The sequence below is a fragment of the Carassius auratus genome, unplaced genomic scaffold, assembly GCF_003368295.1.
Source record: "Carassius auratus strain Wakin unplaced genomic scaffold, ASM336829v1 scaf_tig00009230, whole genome shotgun sequence".
NCBI classification, from domain to species: Eukaryota; Metazoa; Chordata; class Actinopteri; order Cypriniformes; family Cyprinidae; genus Carassius; species Carassius auratus.
This window is the reverse complement of record NW_020524016.1, coordinates 22710-43034: the sequence shown is the minus strand read 5'-3', so window position 1 is coordinate 43034 and position 20325 is coordinate 22710. Positions and strand designations below refer to the sequence as shown.

The following is a 20325-nucleotide window of genomic DNA, read 5'->3' as shown; positions in this document are numbered from 1 at the left end:
AACATAAACATAATGTTATTCCAAAAAAAAAAGACCTGGCAACCAAGACCACGAATATAGCTTCCAGCTAGATAACAAGTCCCTAGAACATGTTCAAAACTACCTGTGTATTAACATCAGCGGCATCACAGAAAGCATCAACAAGGCTGTGGGTCTCTTGGACGGCACATAGGGCAATATGTATCTAAACTGAGAACCCTACCAGAATCTGGGTAAAAATAATCAAACCTGTTATAGATCCCCTGATGCTCTATGAATGTGAAGTCTGGCCTACTCATCTTCCAAAAATCCACCAGTTGGGACAAACCAGAGAGTAGGTACAATTAAATTATAGAGTAGGTAGGTACAATTCTGCTTTTATGACTGAGACTCCCCATAATGACAGGGGAAAAAAATGCACTTATAATAAAAAATGAAAATGGAGACATTACATCTCATTAAATAAAATTCTTAAATGAACTATTTTTGGACGCGGATAGGTAATCTCTTCCTACAGTAGATTACGAAGACGAAAGGTGTTAAAAAGAAATAATACACATCCACCAGTAGATGACGATAAAAGACTGGAATTAGTAGACTTTAGTAGCACTTAGTATTATTAGCACTGCAAACGTCTACTGTGACGATTCAGCGCCATCCATTGATTCACCTCGGAACACCTGCTACCTCACACGCCAATAGATGGCGCTGTGTCGCCAGTTTAAGCGATGGTGGAGGCTCAATGGGGTGGAGGAGAGATGAGAGCGTGAGGAGAGCCCCGGGTCCACACATCACTGGATGCGGCAGCGGCATGTGGACGACAGACACACCGGAGACGTGTGCGGGGACTTGATGCTGACGGCCGGCCTCTCATAGGAGCGCAGGACCCGCCGTGATGGCCGGGGGACGCAGAGGACTAGTGGCCCCACAAAACACTTTTCTGGAAAATATTGTCCGAAGGTCTAACGGTAAGACGCACCGCCACATCCAAAGCAGCGCACTTAAAAACGAGTAGCTATCAGCGGTAGTGTCGCAGATAAAGAAAAGAAAGAAAAAACTTTAGGTACGCAAGAGACTTAACTTAGAGGAAACATTTACAGAAAGACAGCGTTCTTCTGACTATATACTTCAACAACTACACAAACTAGTTAAAGGTGTCTGGTAAACCCCATGCAGGTGCATTCTAGTGAATGTTTTATAGTAGATAATTTATTTGTTTTTTTTTCTTACTTGAATTTACGTTTTATCAGTGCAATTATTTTCTAGATTTTATAAATGTATTGTTGTATTTTAATAATTATGAAAAAAATATGGGCTGCAGAAACTATTCTGTATTCGCTGTGTGACAGCAACTGCTGCTCTTTCACCATTTGAGTTGTTCTCATACATCCTTCCATCAGCATGCATTGTGGGATAGAGAACAACTTTAGGTTAAATTAATATTTCATAGCAATTAATATTTAAGAGTGCTGAAAGGTTGAAAAGTGGCTGAGGATCTTCACCAGCACTATCTGTGAGATCAGACTGTGTTCTTGCACCCTCTGTAAGGTCCTTAAAATAGAATCCAAGATCCCTTTTATTGATGTTTATCCATTAGTCCTGCTTTTCTTATTCATGCAGTTTTGCTGCATGCATATGGCCATTTTAAACTAATCGAACACCAGATGTCTACTTGAAACCACCTCTGTCTATCTTTTTGAGCATTGAACCCTAGTAGAGAGATCTCTCAGCTTTCAAAATATCAAAAAGATGTACGTTTTCATTAGGACTTCTATTAACCTTTGAAAACATTGATGTCTGTATGACCTGCTTGGTCATGTAGGGTCACTAGCCGTCTTGGAGAAGAACAGGAGGATGAATTCCTCTTCCTCTATGGTGTTTGTGTATTATTTTAACTCTATTTCTGTTTTCTTTAACTTCCAGTTTGGACATTATCACATAGACACACAGGTATAAACCTTCACCGAGCAGAACGCTTGTGCTTTAACCTATTCCATCCCTCCATTATCTCTCTTTCTCTATCTTTTGCTTTCTCTTTCCTTCTCTCCCCCCTCCCTTTCTAGTTCCCTTTCGACATTTAATAATGTTCTATAACAATTTTTGTTCATTTAATTTAATAGTCTGAATTTATATGTAAAGCTTTATTAAACTCTTTTGTGGTTTAGTGTTAAAGTGGTTTAACAGTGCTGTTGATATTTCAAAGCTGCTTAGTTATGGTGAAAATTATGCAGATGTTGCCTCATTCAGCGCTGACAGCACTTGCTGTAAAATAACAAATGTTGGCATGGAACGTTTTTCCTCCATTGTGGTGCGTGCGAGTCCACATGTGTGTGTGTGTGTGTTTGTTTCAGTGTGTGGAGTGAACTTCCCGTGTTTATGCTCAGTAGAGGAGAACTGTGCTCTGTGGCAAATCCACCACCATGCTCTTAAATCAATTGATATCATAGATCTGAGTTTTCCTTCACTTCTGATTCTGATGCCGCCCTTCCACATTTGCTCATCTCATATTTACCCTCCACATTAGCCATAGAAAGATTAAATGTCTGTCTGTGTTTCCATCATATGTGCAGTCAAAGATTTTGCCATTCATGTTATGTCTGAATGAGGTGAAGGAGATATTTTATTATGAAAAAAAAAAAAAAACTTGTGGGGGTCAGAAGTCTGGGATTAAAAATCTTGAAAACAAAAATGTAATCTTTGAAATAAACAGGAATATTAACAGGAAATATAATAATAAAAAAAAGAATATGAAATGAGTTTTCATACTATTTCTATGGAAACAAACAAATCTGTGACATTGATCACACAAAATCTTTAATTTTATGAACCCTACTGTGTGTAAATATGCAAACAAAGGTTGTGAGACTGATAAAAGTCATGATACTGTTTACAATGTACATATTACATGAGGACAATGCTTATATAAAGGCAATTTCTTGCTTTTAAATACTGGAAAAGTCTTCACTGTACCTCATTCGTGACAGACTTTAGTTTCTAATTCTTTTATATCAGATTACAGGTTGTATAGTGTTACCGTGAGCTTGCTCAATCTTTGAGATACACTTTGTTAAAAGTGCTACTGGCTTACTCAGCAGCCGTTAAATCACTATTGTCAGCTAATCAGCCTGATAGCCTGCTTAACACACTAGCCACTAACACACTGACATTGACAGACATCAGATGAAAGGTTAAAGCAAGGTTACAGAGATGAAGCCTATTACAGATGACGCTGGTACAGAGAGTTTTCAACACAGACATTTGGAAAACACACACAGGACTAAAAGTTCAGGTATAACTAAAAATGGCTGTGATTCTCCAGAAGAACACAAACTGACTCTGTGTGCAAAGACACCTGTTGTGCATTTGGACAATGAAAAGATTTATAAGAGACATAGCAGAGTGCCTGAAAGTTTTTTGAAGATGTTAAAGGTATCGGGTTGTGTGTTTTAGCTACTCTCACAGTTTTATGGGTGTCAGAGAAGAATTTTGGTACTATATTCATTACTGTTCAAAAGTTTGGGGTCAGTTAGATTTTTAAACTGTTTTTGTAAGAAGTCTATTTTGATCACCAAAGCTGCATTTAATCTAAAATGCTGTCAAACCAGTAATATGTGTTTTTATTTTTAGCAACCATTATCTCAGTATCACATGATCCTTCAGAAATTATTCTAATTTGCTGATTTGGTGCTCAATAAACTTTTACTATTATTACCAATGCTAAAAATGGTTGTGCTTAATACTTTTGTGGAAACTGTCAAAACTTCTTAATAGAAAGTTAATTTTGTTTCGTAACATTTTGTACCATATTTTTTGTGTGACTTCTGATCAATTGAATGTGTCCTTGCTGATTAAACTTTTTAATTTATGACCCCAAATTTTGAACATAGTGTAATGTAAAACATAATCTTTCATTATTTAAAATTTACAATTTAAGCTTATACTGTCCAAAAACCAAACAGGGACGGGATACATGTGTATGTCCAACCACAACAATTTGTTTTGGTGGGAATTTATTTATTTATTTATTTTTGCTTCAAAACTGATGTAACAGTGATAGTTTAGGTGGAATACACAGGTGTGATCAAGCATTTCTCATTTACTAGCTTATAAGTATCTCAAACAAAATTGTTGAATATTTTGAAAAGATTTGATACTACAACCCCGCAAACTTTGGCAAATTCAGCAATTATTATTTCCTAGACTTGCAAACACAAACCTATGAACCCTGACTTCCAGTAATTTAAGAGAAACCATGTAAATTATATTTAAACAAACTTTTTGCAGCCAGATCTTTTCAATTCTTCATCCAATATGGATTAGAATCCTGCACGGGTCCATTTTTGGAGACCAGTGCCCGCCCGTACCTGCAAAGTTCAGCACCAGATCCGACCCGTCACCCATGATAATATAAAAATTAAATCCGCACCCGCCCAGACCCTTTAATATTTGACCCGTTACCTGATCCGCGCCTGCGATAAATCACACACGCTAAAATCATTCCAATTAAAGTGATTTATTTTTTATCTCGCACCTCTCTCAACATCACAACAGTGTCATTGATGTGCTAATGAAACCAAAGTGCACTTTGTTTTCCCTTAAGGTTACTGCGTAGGAAAAGGTTATCGTCCATAGTCCCAGGTTTAAGTTGCGTTCTCCATTCTTGAATTACAAATCCAGCTGTGGAAAAGTCTCTCTCGCAGTACAGTCGCAGTGGTGGTGACATGATGGGTCAAATGTCATATCGTTGTTGCGTATGTTTAATGGTAATTTAGACATACAAATATTGCACATATTTTTCATCCACGCTACTACCCGCGCAACTAGGAATTTCAAAATCCACCCGTTTCAGCCACTTTGCAGGACTCTAATATGGATCAAACAGTCTGAGTGGTTTGTGGGTTGTTTGAGGCTGAGACTACCATGTTTCTTTTTGCTCAACTTTACAATAAAAAACCCTATAAGGCAGGGAACTGTATCTGGACAAGAAGATCTCAGAAGAAACATAGAGATAAACTTGTTTTTTTAGTTTGAATGGGGTTTTAGGATAATCTGAGGGTGGTTCATGTGCTGAAGCAACACTACTGTGCATAACCATCACAGGTACCGGCTGATAAATTAAGAAGCTGAAATACTCAGTGTTTTAAAAAACATGTCAGATCAGTGGCTTTCAGCTGGTGTGACAATGTCCACCCATCCATTACCAGAGATGACCTCTAGGTTTCTTACCATTGACCTTGTGCCTGGTTCCTCTCACCTGTTTCCTCCCCATACCCTCCTGTGCTCTTTCCACAGACACAAACTTTGTGTTGGGAAATGCCCAGATCGTAGACTGGCCCATCGTTTACAGTAATGATGGCTTTTGTAAGCTGTCTGGCTACCACCGTGCTGAGGTCATGCAGAAAAGCAGCACTTGCAGGTATCAGACTTCATGCAGAGATGGTTTTTATTTCTCATCATATTGATCATATTTTCTTTCTAAGAGAGAGGATGGCAGAGAGAGAATTGCAAGTTCTTGTAGAAAGGCGCTTGAATTCAGTAGACATGCAATTTACCATTTATAGTATTAATACCGCATTAGACAGCACAATATACAATATAGTATAATATTGTTTGTAATGAAGTATGCCCACAATACAACTCAGTATACGTTCAGTAAAATATTGTCTTACAATATGCAATATAATACAGCAGAGTATATTGTACTACACTATGGACTATGTAGAGTTGAATGTGGGGACGTAAGAGTGTAAAATAATTTAATTATATATATATATATATATATATATATATATATATATATATATATATATATATATATATATATATATATATATATACTAGTAAGGATGCATTAAAACATTAAAAGTGACAGTAAAGACATTTAAACTGCTACTAAATATTTATTTTTCAAATGTAATATATACTGTAATTTTGAAATGTATGTTCATGACAGAATCCTAAAAAAAATCACAGTTTTAACAAATATTTTATTAGCACCAAATCAGCATATTAGAATGATTATTTAACATTGAAAACAGGAGCAATGACTGCTAAAAAATCCAGGTTTGCCATCACAGAAATGTATATATTTTTTTAAATATATTACAATAGAAAACACTTTAAATTGAAATAAGTTTTCTCAATATTACAGTTTTTAGTGTAATTTGGATCAAATAAACACAGCCTTGGTGACTGTAAGAGTCTTCAGAAATATAAAATAAATCACACTAATGGCAAATTTTGAACGCTTTAGTGTATGTAGCAGAATAAACACAGTCAAATGTATTCTGCATGTATTCTGTTACATATGCCTTATGTCATTTTTCAAAATTTCCCCTGGCAGTTTTTTTATATGATAAATGTCAGAAATGGAGTTTTTGAGAAAGTGGCTGCCTTTGAACTCTTACTTTTCCTTGATATGCCAAACACAAGACAAGCTCATTAGCGTTACAGCTCCAGCTGTGTCAAAGAGAAATACATTTGTAGAATGTAACATCCCTCCCTCTTTGCCTCTCTCATTACAGTAAAGCTTTCAGTAATCTGCTCATAACGACTCAAAAGATCCACTAAGCAACAGATTTTTTTTCTAAGACATAAAGCATGATTAATATAACCTGTTATGGTACTTTTTTGTCACTTTTGGAATTTGACAGCCCCTGCTAAACTTCTCCTTTTGTGTTCTACAGATATAAAGAAAGTAAATGGATTTAGAATAACATGAGTTAATGATGACATAATTCTTTTTTTTTTTGTCAACCTTTAAAATAAAGTCAAATGAAATTCTCAAAGACTGCTTGAAAACTGTCTGCATCTGACTGTGATTTACATTTCTTTTCTTTCTCAGCTTCATGTATGGAGAGCTCTCAGATAAGGACACATGTGAGAAAGTTCGGCTGACTTTTGAGAACTATGAAATGAACTCATTTGAGATCTTGATGTACAAGAAAAACAGTGAGCACTGTACACACACACACACACACACACAACTGAGCTGTAAGAACTGGGAGCAGAAACACAGGAGTCCTGGTGCATACATTTGTTATGCTAATATCTTAATGAGTATGCATAAATGTGTAAAACAGGCAATGTTAAATACAGATTTACAGCAAGTTCAAATGTGCATGGTTTTGTTTTTTCAGGAACGCCGGTTTGGTTTTTTGTGAAAATAGCGCCTATACGAAATGAACAGGAGAAGGTTGTCCTCTTCCTGTGTACATTTAGTGACATCACAGCATTCAAACAACCAATTGAAGATGACTCCTCCAAAGGTACATTTTATGCAGATGTATTTTATGAATATATTACATGTTAGTGTACTGTATATCAGTGCAAGTAAGAGTGAATGTTTAATCTCTGTGTTCAGGATGGGGGAAGTTTGCTCGTCTGACTAGGGCTCTGACTAGCAGTAGAGGGGTCTTGCAACAACTGCAGCCCACTGTACATAAAGGAGAGAATGTACATAAACACTCGCGCCTTGCTGAGGTACGTCTCTCTCTGTGTGTGAGTCAGTCTGATACATTTCATTTCATGCCTGTGAGTGATTCTGGTGTGCATCAGCAAGTGTTTGCTTCCATCCGTGTCAAAGATCAAACTAACACCAGGAAGGCTATCCCTTTACACTGTATGTTTCCAGTCCTCCTGCAGGGAGATTAATACGATATATGGGGTGTTTTTGAATAGTTTTACAACCAAGGTCAGGAATTAACAGGACTGTGACAGAAGTGCCACCAAATGTGAAAAGACCCAGAAAATTAAAAGTGGTGCCAAATGTGCCCCATAATGAATTAATCTGTAACAAATGATACATTTTGTTTCATTCTATTTTAGGCCTAACTAATTATACCAATATCACATAAAAGCTGTCATGCAATGGAGCTGCTACATTAGTTCTGTATTAGTTATTTAATCCATGGTGACAGTAGACAAAAAATAACAATATAATATGAGCAACATAAACTGACTGCATAAACTGTATATAATCTGCTCCAGCTAATCATTTGCAATAAATATGTAAAGGGAGAATGTACAGTCCAGTGTTTCAGATGACTACATAAATAAATAACAGTTATTTAAAATTTTCTGTATTCCAGAGTCATGTACTAATAAATTATATGTAAATAATAATAATAATAATAATGGTCACATGTAAATGGTTAAATTAAATAAATTTAACATGTATTTAAATTATTTAATATGAATTAAGTTCATATATTGATATACATTTATTGAAAATAAATTCATAAACTTAAGTGTTTGGGAATTTTTCTTTGTGGTATCTGGACCTAAATTTTACAGTACAAATACATATAAATTAAGATTTTTATTCAACACATTATTTATTTAATTGAAAGTATTTTTAGTTTTGTGAAACTAATTCCTCAAGGTAAAATCTGTATCTATCTATCTATCTATCTATCTATCTATCTATCTATCTATCTATCTATCTATCTATCTATCTATCTATCTATCTATCTATCTATCTATCTATCTATCTATCTATCTATCTATTTTTTTGCAGTGTATGTGTCCATTCATTCTTCATTAATATGTAATGGTAATATACATTTATTCTAGGATGGTTTATCAAAAATGTCTATTAAAAATCTATTGTAGTCAGTGACAAGGCTTCGTCTATGTCTGTTAAACAGACAAGATTAGATGTTTAACAGGATGGGATTTTTCTTTGAGGTGAGTCTCCTGTAAGCCGAGACGGGTCATTGCTCTTCCTCTCCACTCAGATAAACAGCCATCCCCTGCTTCTCTCTCTCTGTCTCTCTCTCTCTCTCTCTCTCTCGCTCTCTCTCTCTCACACAGGTTCTCCAGCTGGGCTCAGAAATCCTGCCCCAGTACAAACAAGAGACGCCCAAGACCCCTCCTCACATCATCCTGCACTACTGTGCCTTTAAGACCACCTGGGACTGGGTCATCCTCATTCTCACCTTCTACACCGCCATCATGGTCCCCTACAATGTCTCTTTCAAAACCAAGCAGAACAACATCACCTGGCTGGTTGTGGACAGCATTGTGGATGTGATCTTTTTGGTAGACATTGTACTGAATTTCCACACCACATTCGTGGGCCCAGCCGGGGAAGTGATATCAGACCCGAAACTGATTCGCATGAATTACTTGAAAACCTGGTTTGTGATTGACCTGTTGTCCTGTCTGCCTTATGATGTCATCAACGCCTTTGAGAACGTGGATGAGGCAAGTACAATGTACAAGTTTATTTACACACACACACACACACACACACACACACACACACATGAAAAACGATTCATAATCTATTATCAGATCGAAAATGTGTGTTATGGCATTGTTTTTATTCTGGTTTTCCAGTTTGCTGAAGTTTATTACAATGTTTAAAGTAAGAAAATTAGTATAAATAGGAAGTGTTAAAATAAAGCAGCAGACTACAATAATTTCAGAGAGAGGAATATATACTTTCTGTAAGATGTGCCAAGTTAAGGAGTTTGCAAGGGAACAAAGATAATTTTTTAGATATTACAAATATAGCCAAGGTGAAATGTGTTATTTTGTTACTCTATAGTACCACATAGTGTCCTAGCATTACAGTGCAGTTGCAACCTGGATATTAGCATCACCTAGCATGGGGACATGAATGCATTATCAGAACAGACAAAATATTTTACAATCAAAAACATGTTAAAGGGGGGGTGAAATGCTATTTCATGCATACTGAGTTTTTTACACTGTTAAAGAGTTGGATTCCCATGCTAAACATGGACAAAGTTAAAAAAATTAAGTTGTACGTTTGAAGGAGTATTTCTGTTCCAAAAATAAAAAAATACTCCTTCCGGTTTGTCACAAGTTTCGGAAAGTTTTTTTCGAGTATGGCTCTGTGTGACGTTAGATGGAGCGGAATTTCCTTATATGGGTCCTGAGGGCACTTCTGCCGGAAGAGCGCGCACTCCCGTATAGCAGAGCACTGAGAGGCTGAGCACAGACATTCACTGATCAGAGCGAGAGCGTCGCGAAATGTCACAAAAGGAGTGTGTTTTTGGTTGCCAGGGCAAGACAACCCTGCACAGATTACCAAAAGAGAAACAGCATTAAGGGACCAGTGGATGGAGTTTAGTTTTACAGAGCATCAACAGAGTTGTGCAAGTGTTTGTGTTTGTTCCCTGCATTTCTAAAATGCTTGTTTTACAAACAAGGCCCAGTTTGACGCCGGATTTGCGTATCGTTTATTTCTTAAGAATGATGCAGTCCCAACGAAAAAGGGTCACGATCGTGTGTTGGAACCGCAGGCGGTGAGTAAAACTGCTTCAAATATCTCTGCTTCCTTGTTAGTGCGTCCCCTCCCATGCCGGAGACCCGGGTTCGAGCCCGCTCGGAGCGAGTCGTTGCTGCTGCTGCTCTCGTTCAGTTTCAGCCTCGGGATCTGATTCTGGATCATAAATAAATGGCTGAATCTGACTGTTAGCCATGGTTTGTTTTGGATGATGTTTTTTTTTCTTCCCTCATGGTAATTTCACAGCTTCCAAACGCTCTCAATGCAAAAGCTTACTCGCGCTCGTGATTCTTTAGCTCCGCCCACACGTCACGCCTCCAGCCGGTCGTGTTTTTCCGGGAAAAATCGGTACAGACTATCTTTCTCTTATGAATATAATAAAACTAAAGACTTTTTGGAGTCATGAAGGATGCAGTACTACTCTATAGGTACTCAAGATTAACAGGATATTGAGTGAAAACGAGCATTTCACCCCCCCTTTAAGGACAGGTGAAGTGGAAAACATTTTTGTCCGATGTGGGCCTGGTAATAGACATGAATGATGCAATTAAAAACAGAAAAACTGCTTTGCTGGCTCTCATTACAGAGAAACCTAGCTAGCATTGATGTTACAACTCACTAGTCTAGTGGAGATCTATATTTAGGGTCTGCTTGTAACTATCTTTAGATATTATTTTAAATGCACCAAGGGGAAGGACAGGAAAAAAAATAAATAAAGCTAAATCCAATAGTATTTATACATATAGTAGGCACTCTTTGTGATGAGACTTGATTGTTCTATATTTACCTCAAAACACCTGTAGAGAATGGCTATTAAACCTGTGTGTATCTTTACAAGTGGCAGTATAAGAGCCCTGAAACATCAAACTGATAATTTGTCTGAATACTTTGTGTGAGGGATAGTATTTGAGCTTGTAATGGAGCAAATCTTTGGTGCTAATTAATATTGATCGGGGGGTGTGAGAGTGAAGCACACAAACCCTTTCATTGATCTCGGGTTAAGAGTTCATTTCCATGCTATCATATTTACACTTAGATTTTTTATTTAAAGCATTTGAGTGCTTTTGAGTTGAAGTTAGATCTTTATTTGTGCACCTCACTTTAATTCTCTGTGTGTCCGTCTCTTTTGCTTGCTGGATATGGGTGATAGTATAGTAAAGTTGGGAACTGACTGAATCGATGGTGCGTGATTCTCTGTGCTGGTGAGGTTGGAGTTGGTGTACTGGATGATGCTTTTGGTCTGGATCAATCGCTGACCGTATAACGATTTAAACTGAGCTGTCCGTCTGCATTTAATTGAACTCACAATCAATTTCCGTCACTGCACAGAGGATAACCACAATCTCCCCCCCAATGTTAACTGCCGTCACACTCCACACCTGCATTCCACAGCATTTAACTATTAATTGTACTTCAAGGGATAGTTCACCTGAAAATTAAAATTGGTTCAACATTTTAAAAAGGCGTTTTCGTTTCAAAGTGTCAAACCACTTCAGAAGGTGGTCTGCTTTCCAGACGAAACTGGACAAGTGTAAATGCATCAGGTTGTTGAAACCACATACAGTATGTTTTATTCCTCCCAAAATGTTAAAATAAATAAATAAATGTGTGAGTGTGTGTTATAGGCTATATGACATGTATAGATCATATAGAAGTGAAGTGAAGTGAAGTGAAGTGACATTCAGCCAAGTATGGTCACCCATACTCAGAATTTGTGCTCTGCATTTAACCCATCCGAAATGCACACACACAGAGCAGTGAACACACACACACACTGTGAGCACACACCCGGAGCAGTGGGCAGCCATTTATGCTGCGGCGCCCGGGGAGCAGTTGGGGGTTCGATGCCTTGCTCAAGGGCACCTAAGTCGTGGTATTGAAGGTGGAGAGAGAACTATTCATGCACTATCCCCACCCACAATTCCGTCCGGCCCGAGACTAGAACCCACAACCCTTCGATTGGGAGTCCAACCCTCTAACCATTAGGCCACGACTTCCCCTGTACCTATATACAGGTGAATCTAAAAAAAATCTGAATACCATGGAAAATATCTTTATTTTTTTTATTTCATTTAAAAAAGCAAACGTTCTTATATTCTAGATTCATTGCACACAAACTGAAATATTTCAAGAGTTGTTTGTTCTCAAAAAATGTGAATATTTTCTCAAAGATCAATCAAAAAAAGATTTACAAAACAGAAATGTTCAAGATCTCCAAAGCAGGTTTAATTATGCACTCAATACTTGGTTGGGGCTCCTTTTGCACGAATTACTGCTTCAGTGTGTCCTGGCATGGATGTGATCAGCCTGTGGCACTGCTGAGGCGTTATTGAAGCCCAGGTTGCTTTGATAGTGGCCTTCAGCTCCTCTGTATAGTTTGTCAGATGTTACTTCTCTTCTTTTTCTCAGTAGGTTCTCTGTGAGGTTCAGGTCAGGTGAGTTGACTGGCCAATCAAGCACAGTAATATCATGGTCATCAAACCACTTGGAAATGGTTTTGGCAATGTGGGCAGGTGTATAAGTCCTACTGAAAAAGGAAATCAGCATCTCCATAAAGCTTGTCAGCAGATGGAAGCATAAATTGCTCCAAAGTCTCCTGCTAGATGGCTGCATTGACTTTGGACTTGATAAAATACAATGGAGCAACATCAGCAGAGGTCACGCGACCCAAATCATCTCTGACTTCAGAAACTTCACACTGGACTTTGGATTCTGTGCCTCTCCAGTCTTCCTCCAGACTCCAGACCTTGATTTCCAAATGAAATGCTAGATTTACTTTCATCTGAAAAGAGGACTGTGCACCACTGAGCAACAGTCCAGTTCTTTTGTGAAGAACGATGTGAAATGCTTCTGTATTTTCTGGTTCAGGAGTGGCTTGGTTCTAGGAATGTGACAACTGTAGCCCTTTTCCTGAAGACGTCTGAGTGTGGTGACTCTTGATGTGCTGACTCCAGCTTCAGTCCACTCCTTGTGAAGCTTACCAAGTTCTTGAATTCATGGAAATGTTCGTTTTCTTCAGGAATACAGAAACAGCTGTGTCATAGCACTCACAGAATCCTGGCTAACCGAGGAGGTCTTGGATAATGGCCTGTGTATTGATAGTTTTGGTATTCAATTTTGCTTGGACAGGAGTGCAGAAATCACAGGTAAATCTCGCGGTGGGGGTTTGTGCCTCTATTTCAACAAGCGCTATTGTACTGCGGTGACTATTCGGGAGAAAATCTGTACACCCGACACTGAATTATTGTCAGTTTCCCTTCATCCATTTTATTTGTCACGGGAATTTCCTAAATTTTTTTATAACCGTTGTGTACATTCATCCGAAGGCTAACGACGTCATTGCATCGAACATTGTATCTGATGTTGTTCAAGGACCTCAGAATATTTCACCAGAGGTGCCAAATTTTATTTTTGGGAGATTTTAATCATGTGTCACTTAAAAAGACCCCGCCAAATTTCTATCAATACATCACATGCCCAACAAGACAAAATAAGATGCTGGATCTCTGTTATGGGAATATAAAGGGGGCATATAAGTCTGTACCATTGTCAGCACTAAGATCCGCTGACCACAGTTCTGTGCAGCTTCTTCCTATATATAGACCCTTATTCAAGAGAGACAAACCTCAGATGAGAGAAGTCATAATGTGGTCCGAAGACTTTATCGCCCGTCTGCAAGGGTGCTTCGATTGTACGGATTGGGAGGTGTTCAAAGACTCTTGTGAACATATTGACCAACTGACTTATGTTGTATGTTCCTATATAACCTTTTGTGATGTTATGATTGTGCTTGCATATAAATTTAAGGTTTTCCCAAATACTAAACCATTGATGTCAAAATCAGTCAAAACAAGTTTGCAGAACAAAAAGCTAGCCTACAAGCTGGGGCAAGGTTTAGAGAGGGCAATAGCGAGGAAGGAGGTTAGAATGGAGATCCTTAAAGCTAATCAATTATACAAAGTTAAGTTAGAAAATAATTTGGCAGACAATAATTTAGGCTCAGCTTGGTGTGGTATGAAGAAAGTTTTTGTGATTACAGCATAATGTGAAAAAGAGCACTTTGTGTATTGATGGTTTTTGATCAAATGATCTCCTTTCAAATGCTCGTAATAGGTTTTATTCAAGATTTGAAAGTTTTGATTTTAAAGATGAAGTAGAAGAATTGCGATGCCTGTGTAAGGATGATTCCCACATAGAACAGGCAACAGTGGAGGAAATCTTTCTCTCCACTAAAATGAATAAGAGTCTTGTTCCAGACTACATATGTGGGAGAATATTAAAGCACTGTCAAAAGCTATTACCTTCAATATTTTCTGATATTTTTAATTGGTCACTACGAGAACAGAAGGTACCAAGCCTGTGGAAAGTCTACTATTACTCCTGTTCCCAAATGCAATAACCCTAAAGTGTTAAATGATCTGAGACCAGTTGCCCTCACCTCCTTAGTAATGAAATCATTTGAGAAATTGGTGAAGTCTGAGATATTGAGTAAAACTCATATTCTAGCCAGAAGATTGCTAGAGTATTACAAGTTGAATCACAACTTAGTGGGATGGATACTGGACTTTTTAACTAACAGAATGCAATGGGTAAAAAAAGTGAATGGTCATTTTTTAGATGTATTATGTTTATCCACAGGATCCCCTCAAGGCTGTGTTTTTTCACCATTACTATATATTTTGCACACCAATATGTGTCAAAACTTACAGGAAAACAGGATATTTATTAAGTTTGCTGATGACACAGTGATAGTGAGCCTGCTACGGGGGAAAAGTCTGGTCACGGTCCAGTTGTGGATGATTTTGTGACCTGGTGTGATGATTCTTATCTAAAGTTTAATATTACTAAAACAAAAGACATGATCATTGATTTTAGAACACACACTGTTGATCACGTCACTACTACTATCAAAGAACAGGTTGTGGATCGTGCAGAGAGTTATAAATATCTTGGCACAGTCATAGGGCCCTATTTTTTCGATCTAAACGCAAAGTGTAAAGCGCACGGCGCAGGTGCACTCAGGGCGTGTCCAGATCCACTTTTGCTATTTTAATGATGGAGAAACGGTTGGCGCGCCCGGGCGCATGGTCTAAACGGGTTTTCCATATTCTCTTAATGAGTAATGGGTGTTTTTTGGGTGTTACATGCAATAAACCAATCAGATTCTCATCTTCCATTCTCTTTAAGAGCCAGTTACGCTCGTGCCATGACGGATTTGCTATTTACATGGTGGAATTTGGCATGTGCAAAGACAGAACGCGTCTCCAAGATGAAACAGAGCTGCTCGTGTGCGAGCAAATAGATAGACTAATTCTGATACATGTGATGACCATCCATTATGACATGTAGGTATTTATATATATATATATATATATATATATATATATATATATATATATATATATATATATATATTGTGCGGTGTGGAAGCCAGTCAGTGAAGAATAAGAACTCCTTAAACCAAATTGTTAAATGGGCGAGTAGGATAATTGGAGTAAATCAACGGATCAACAAATCAGCTGTAAGCTGTATCAAGCTGTATCAAGGCAACAAGTGTTGTCTTGAATGATCGGTCGCATCCCTTAAGGAATGACTTTCAGTTACTTCCCTCTGGTCGTCTGTTTGTGGCCTTGAGATGGATGATTAGACGGTAGAGAAATACTTTTGTTCCAGTGGCAATTGAAATTTCAAATAATATGTGTAAGATAGTAAGATGCATGTTTTAGTATTTGATAGTTAATTTGGATAGAGGATGTGTACTGTATGTGTCATGGTGCAGCCTGTTTTATGTCTGTTTTATGTTTTCTATGTTTTATTTTGGATGACCGAATTCTTCTTTTATCTGCAAATCAAATTTACCTGCCAGTATGAAATAAAGATACCTTGACCTTGACCTTGGATCAGCTTTTCCTGACAATCTTCCCAAGGCTGTGGTCATTCCTGTTGCTTGTGCACCTTTTTTTTACCACACTTTTTCATTCCAGTCAACTTTCTATGAATATATTTTGATACAGCACTCTGTGAACAGCCAGTCCTTTCAGGAATTACCTTCTGTGGCTTAAGGAATGTTGATGATTGTCTTTTGGACAACTGTCAAGTCAGTAGTCTTTCCCATAATTGTGGTTTCATGTTCTAAACTAGCCCAAGTGAAGTGAAGTGACATTCAGCCAAGTATGGTGACCCATACTCAGAATTTGTGCTCTGCATTTAACCCATCCGAAATGCACACACACAGAGCAGTGAAACACACACACACACACACACTGTGAGCACACACCCAGAGCAGTGGGCAGCCATTTATGCTGCGGCGCCCGGGGAGCAGTTGGGGGTTCGATGCCTTGCTCAAGGGCACCTAAGTCATGGTATTGAAGGTGGAGAGAGAGCTGTTCGTGCACTACCCCCACCTACAATTCCGTCCGGCTCGAGACTAGAACTCACAATCCTTCGATTGGGAGTCCAACCCTCTAACCATTAGGCCACGACTTCCCACCATCCAAGAGGTACCCAGTATTTATACTCAAAATTAATCAAACTAATCAAGCTCAAAATTGAATATTAACTTTTTTTGAGATACTGAATTTTTAATTTTCGTAAGCTGTAAGTCGTAAGCATCAGAATTAAAATTTTTATATTGTGTGCAATGAACCTAGAATATAAGAAAGTTTGCTTTTTTGAATTAAATTACAAACATAAAGACCTTTTCCATGATATTCTAACTGTTTGAGATGCATTTTTAGCATCGCTAACAGCTGCAAATGGAACTGAAAGGTAGCAGACGATCAACAAACAATCATCTACACTAAAAGTAGTGAGACTAACTTTTCTTACCAGTGTTTACCAGCCGCGCTCTCTACTCTTGCGGTCTTTGAACTTAAAATTAGCTGATGATAAATAAAATACAGCACATATCTGTTGCTTTTGTTGCTTTCGTGTTGTTTTGAACCACACTGACTTAAATTTTTTGGATAAAACCAGGTGAAATATGTTTTTAAATCTGAAAAGAAAGTCATATATTTTTGGAACAATATGAGGTTGAGTAAATAATTTAACAATTTAAATAGGTTATATATATATATATATATTTGCTGTGATTCCCTGTGAAACACACACACACACACTTGCACACTGTAAGTCAAGTTACAAATGAATATGATATCAGCACATTCATCCACTCAGACATTCTTCCTCCCCACTTCCCTTGTGTTGTGCACAAAAACACTTGCACATATGCAGGATCCGAGCTTTCATCTTGCCCCTGGGCATATGGCTTTCCAGAGGGGCTGTCAGCGGCAGTTTACCGTGATCAGCTACATCAAGCTCATCAGATCACTCTGTGCACACTGCCGGACTTTGGGCTCAGCAGAACCAGCCCAAAGAGCAGAGCACCAACACAAATAACAGCATCCTTTAGAGATTATGCAACACAAGGCGAATTAGATCTTGAGGTGACAACCTTCTGATGGAGAATAATCGCTGTCTGGTATTTGCTTTCTGATTGAGTTGTATTTGAAAGCGTGCAGGAAACACACTAGGTTAAGGTGAACCTTAACAAAACATTTGTTACTTTACAGCAAGAAAGCATTAAAAAAAAAGGCAAATACAACATTTGGGTGGTTAGAATAAAAAAGGAGCATTGGACAATTTTGTATCAGTTGAACTTTTTTATAGTTTTCATTTCCTGATAAAGACAAAAAGAGGATGTTTTGCATTAGCTTAAGAAAATGAAATGCAAAAATTTACATTTAATTATAACTGATCAACACTATTGATCAAGGCTTTGGGGTTGATTTGTCATGTTATTGAAAGAAGGCTCTATGCTCACTAAGGCTGTATTTATTTGATTAAAATACCTTTAAAACAGTAATATGTGAAATACAAATACAAAAAACGGAGTTCTGTTTTAATATATTTTTGAAATGTCATTTATTTCTGAGATGGCAAAGCTGAATTTTCAGTAGTCATTATTCCAGTCTTCAGTGTCACATGATAATTCAGAAATCATTCTAATATGCTTAAGAAACATTTCTTATTATTGTCAATGTTAAAAACAGTTGCTTAATACTTTTGTACAAACCATGATACATTTTTTTTCAGGATTCTTAGATGAATAGAAAGTATAAAAGAACAGAATTTAATTGAAATATATTATTTTGTAACAATATAAAATATCCTTACCCTCACTGTTGATCAATTTTATGCATCTTTACTGAATACAAACTATGAATTTCTTTCTTTCTAAATAAATAAATGTAACTGACCCTAAACTTTTAAATGATAGTTCATGTATTTTGTGTTTTTGCGCTGCCATAGGGAATGATGGGAAATGTAGTTTTGCCAAACAAGTCTATCACCTCATAAAATACCTCAATGAGCAGAATAGTCATTATCAAAATCTTATTATGAACAAAATTAATTGAGCATAATTCTTTAATTAACATGCCACCAACGCTTTAAGAAAATCCACAGCTTCTCATGGGTTATTATGATATTGTGGTGCCATTAATGATTGTTCATAAATACATCATGATTTCAACATATCCTAAAGGCAGCATTAGTGCTTTCCAGATCATTGTATGCTGAAATTGCTTGGATGGGAAGTGTGCATCTATGTTTAAAGGTACAATTTGTAAAATATTAGCAGTAAAATATCCCAAAACCACTAGACTAGTGTTATTTATTCTGTCCAGCTGATTACTAACAATATCTGTAATGTTTTCAACTACTTGTAAATTATGAGAAAATTCCCATTCTAAATGGTGACACGGGGCAGTGCAGTCGCCTGTCAATGACGTAAGTTACCCTTTGTTACCGCCTTTACTGACGTAGAAACCACACAACAACAGTGTTGTGGACAAATGCGGAAGTAGCTTCATGACAAACTTCAACTAGAAAGAGATGCCGATCTCAATGTGTGTACTCGACAGGTGAGTTGTTTTGATTCGTATCTTTACAGAAAACGTATTGTATTATAACGATCAACAAGATTAGCACTATGGGGCATACACGCCAAACACGGGGGATCACATCTCTAGACCCACGCAAGGACGTGTCTGATCCATAGTCTGATCACATCTTTGCATTGACTTTGTATGTAATCTACTCGCGTAAATCATTAAACTCGTGTTAAATCCTTGATTTATCTTTTCGTCTGATTGATGGCCGTCAGCGGTTGGGTAAAAGACAACAAATCCCATCATTCCACGCTCCTTCTTAGCGTCATCAAACCACACGATTGTTATTGTTTTGGTAGTGTGCCCTCTAGTGGCAGGTCCTACAACCTGTACCTTTAAGTTAACAATGTCACAAACTATGCCAAAAACACTATGGCATATTATCTTATCATTTTATCGTATTACATACTGTCCATTGTCCATTTCCATCGGCAAATGACGCACAGGATATACTTTTAGAATAAGATAATGCAAATTGAAGTGCAAGCACTATTTCTTTCTCTCAAAGGACAAACACAAGGACCAGGCTTACATGAACACACACATTGCTCTGTTCCGTTAGCTGGAACAGGTGCATATTGTTATGGCCCACAGGGAGAGCTGTGTGGTTTGTAATAATCAAAATCCTCCTCAGGTGTTTCATTTCAAAACTTTCGTTTGCATAATTATCTTACGTTGCATAATCCTTGTCTGATTTCACAGAGACATCTGTCATTGTTTCGCATTGCCTTTGCAGGGGAAGCTTGATAATTAATGTCTGCGATGCTTGTGATCTCACTAACAGTCCAGGCTCTGCTTTTTCACTCTTGATTCAAAGCGCCATGCTTTTGTTTGCAGTAACTGTTCACATATTCTTCTGTTGACCATTGTCATTCTCTTTTGTGTTTTTTCCTCCTCATCCCTCTTTCTTTTTGCATGTCCATTGCACTGCCTGTGTTTGTTGTGGGCCAATGAAGAACTGGAATCATCGAGCTGTCACTCAAGTAGGCCTTTCATCTCAAAACTCGGCATTTGATATATACTGTGCCTCAGGGCATCAATAAGAAATTGATGTAAACCAAAACAGTATTACACCTTGGTTTATTATATCATGTTTCTAATCAAATCATTCTACCCAATCTTTTTTATGAATTTTTG

The 20325-nt window shown here is 37.5% G+C and overlaps 1 pseudogene; it reads left to right on the top strand.

Moving 5' to 3' along the window:
* The first annotated feature begins 717 nt into the window (after nt 1-717).
* LOC113072502 (potassium voltage-gated channel subfamily H member 1-like) overlaps nt 718-20325 on the top strand; it is a 42311-nt pseudogene continuing 22703 nt past the window's right edge.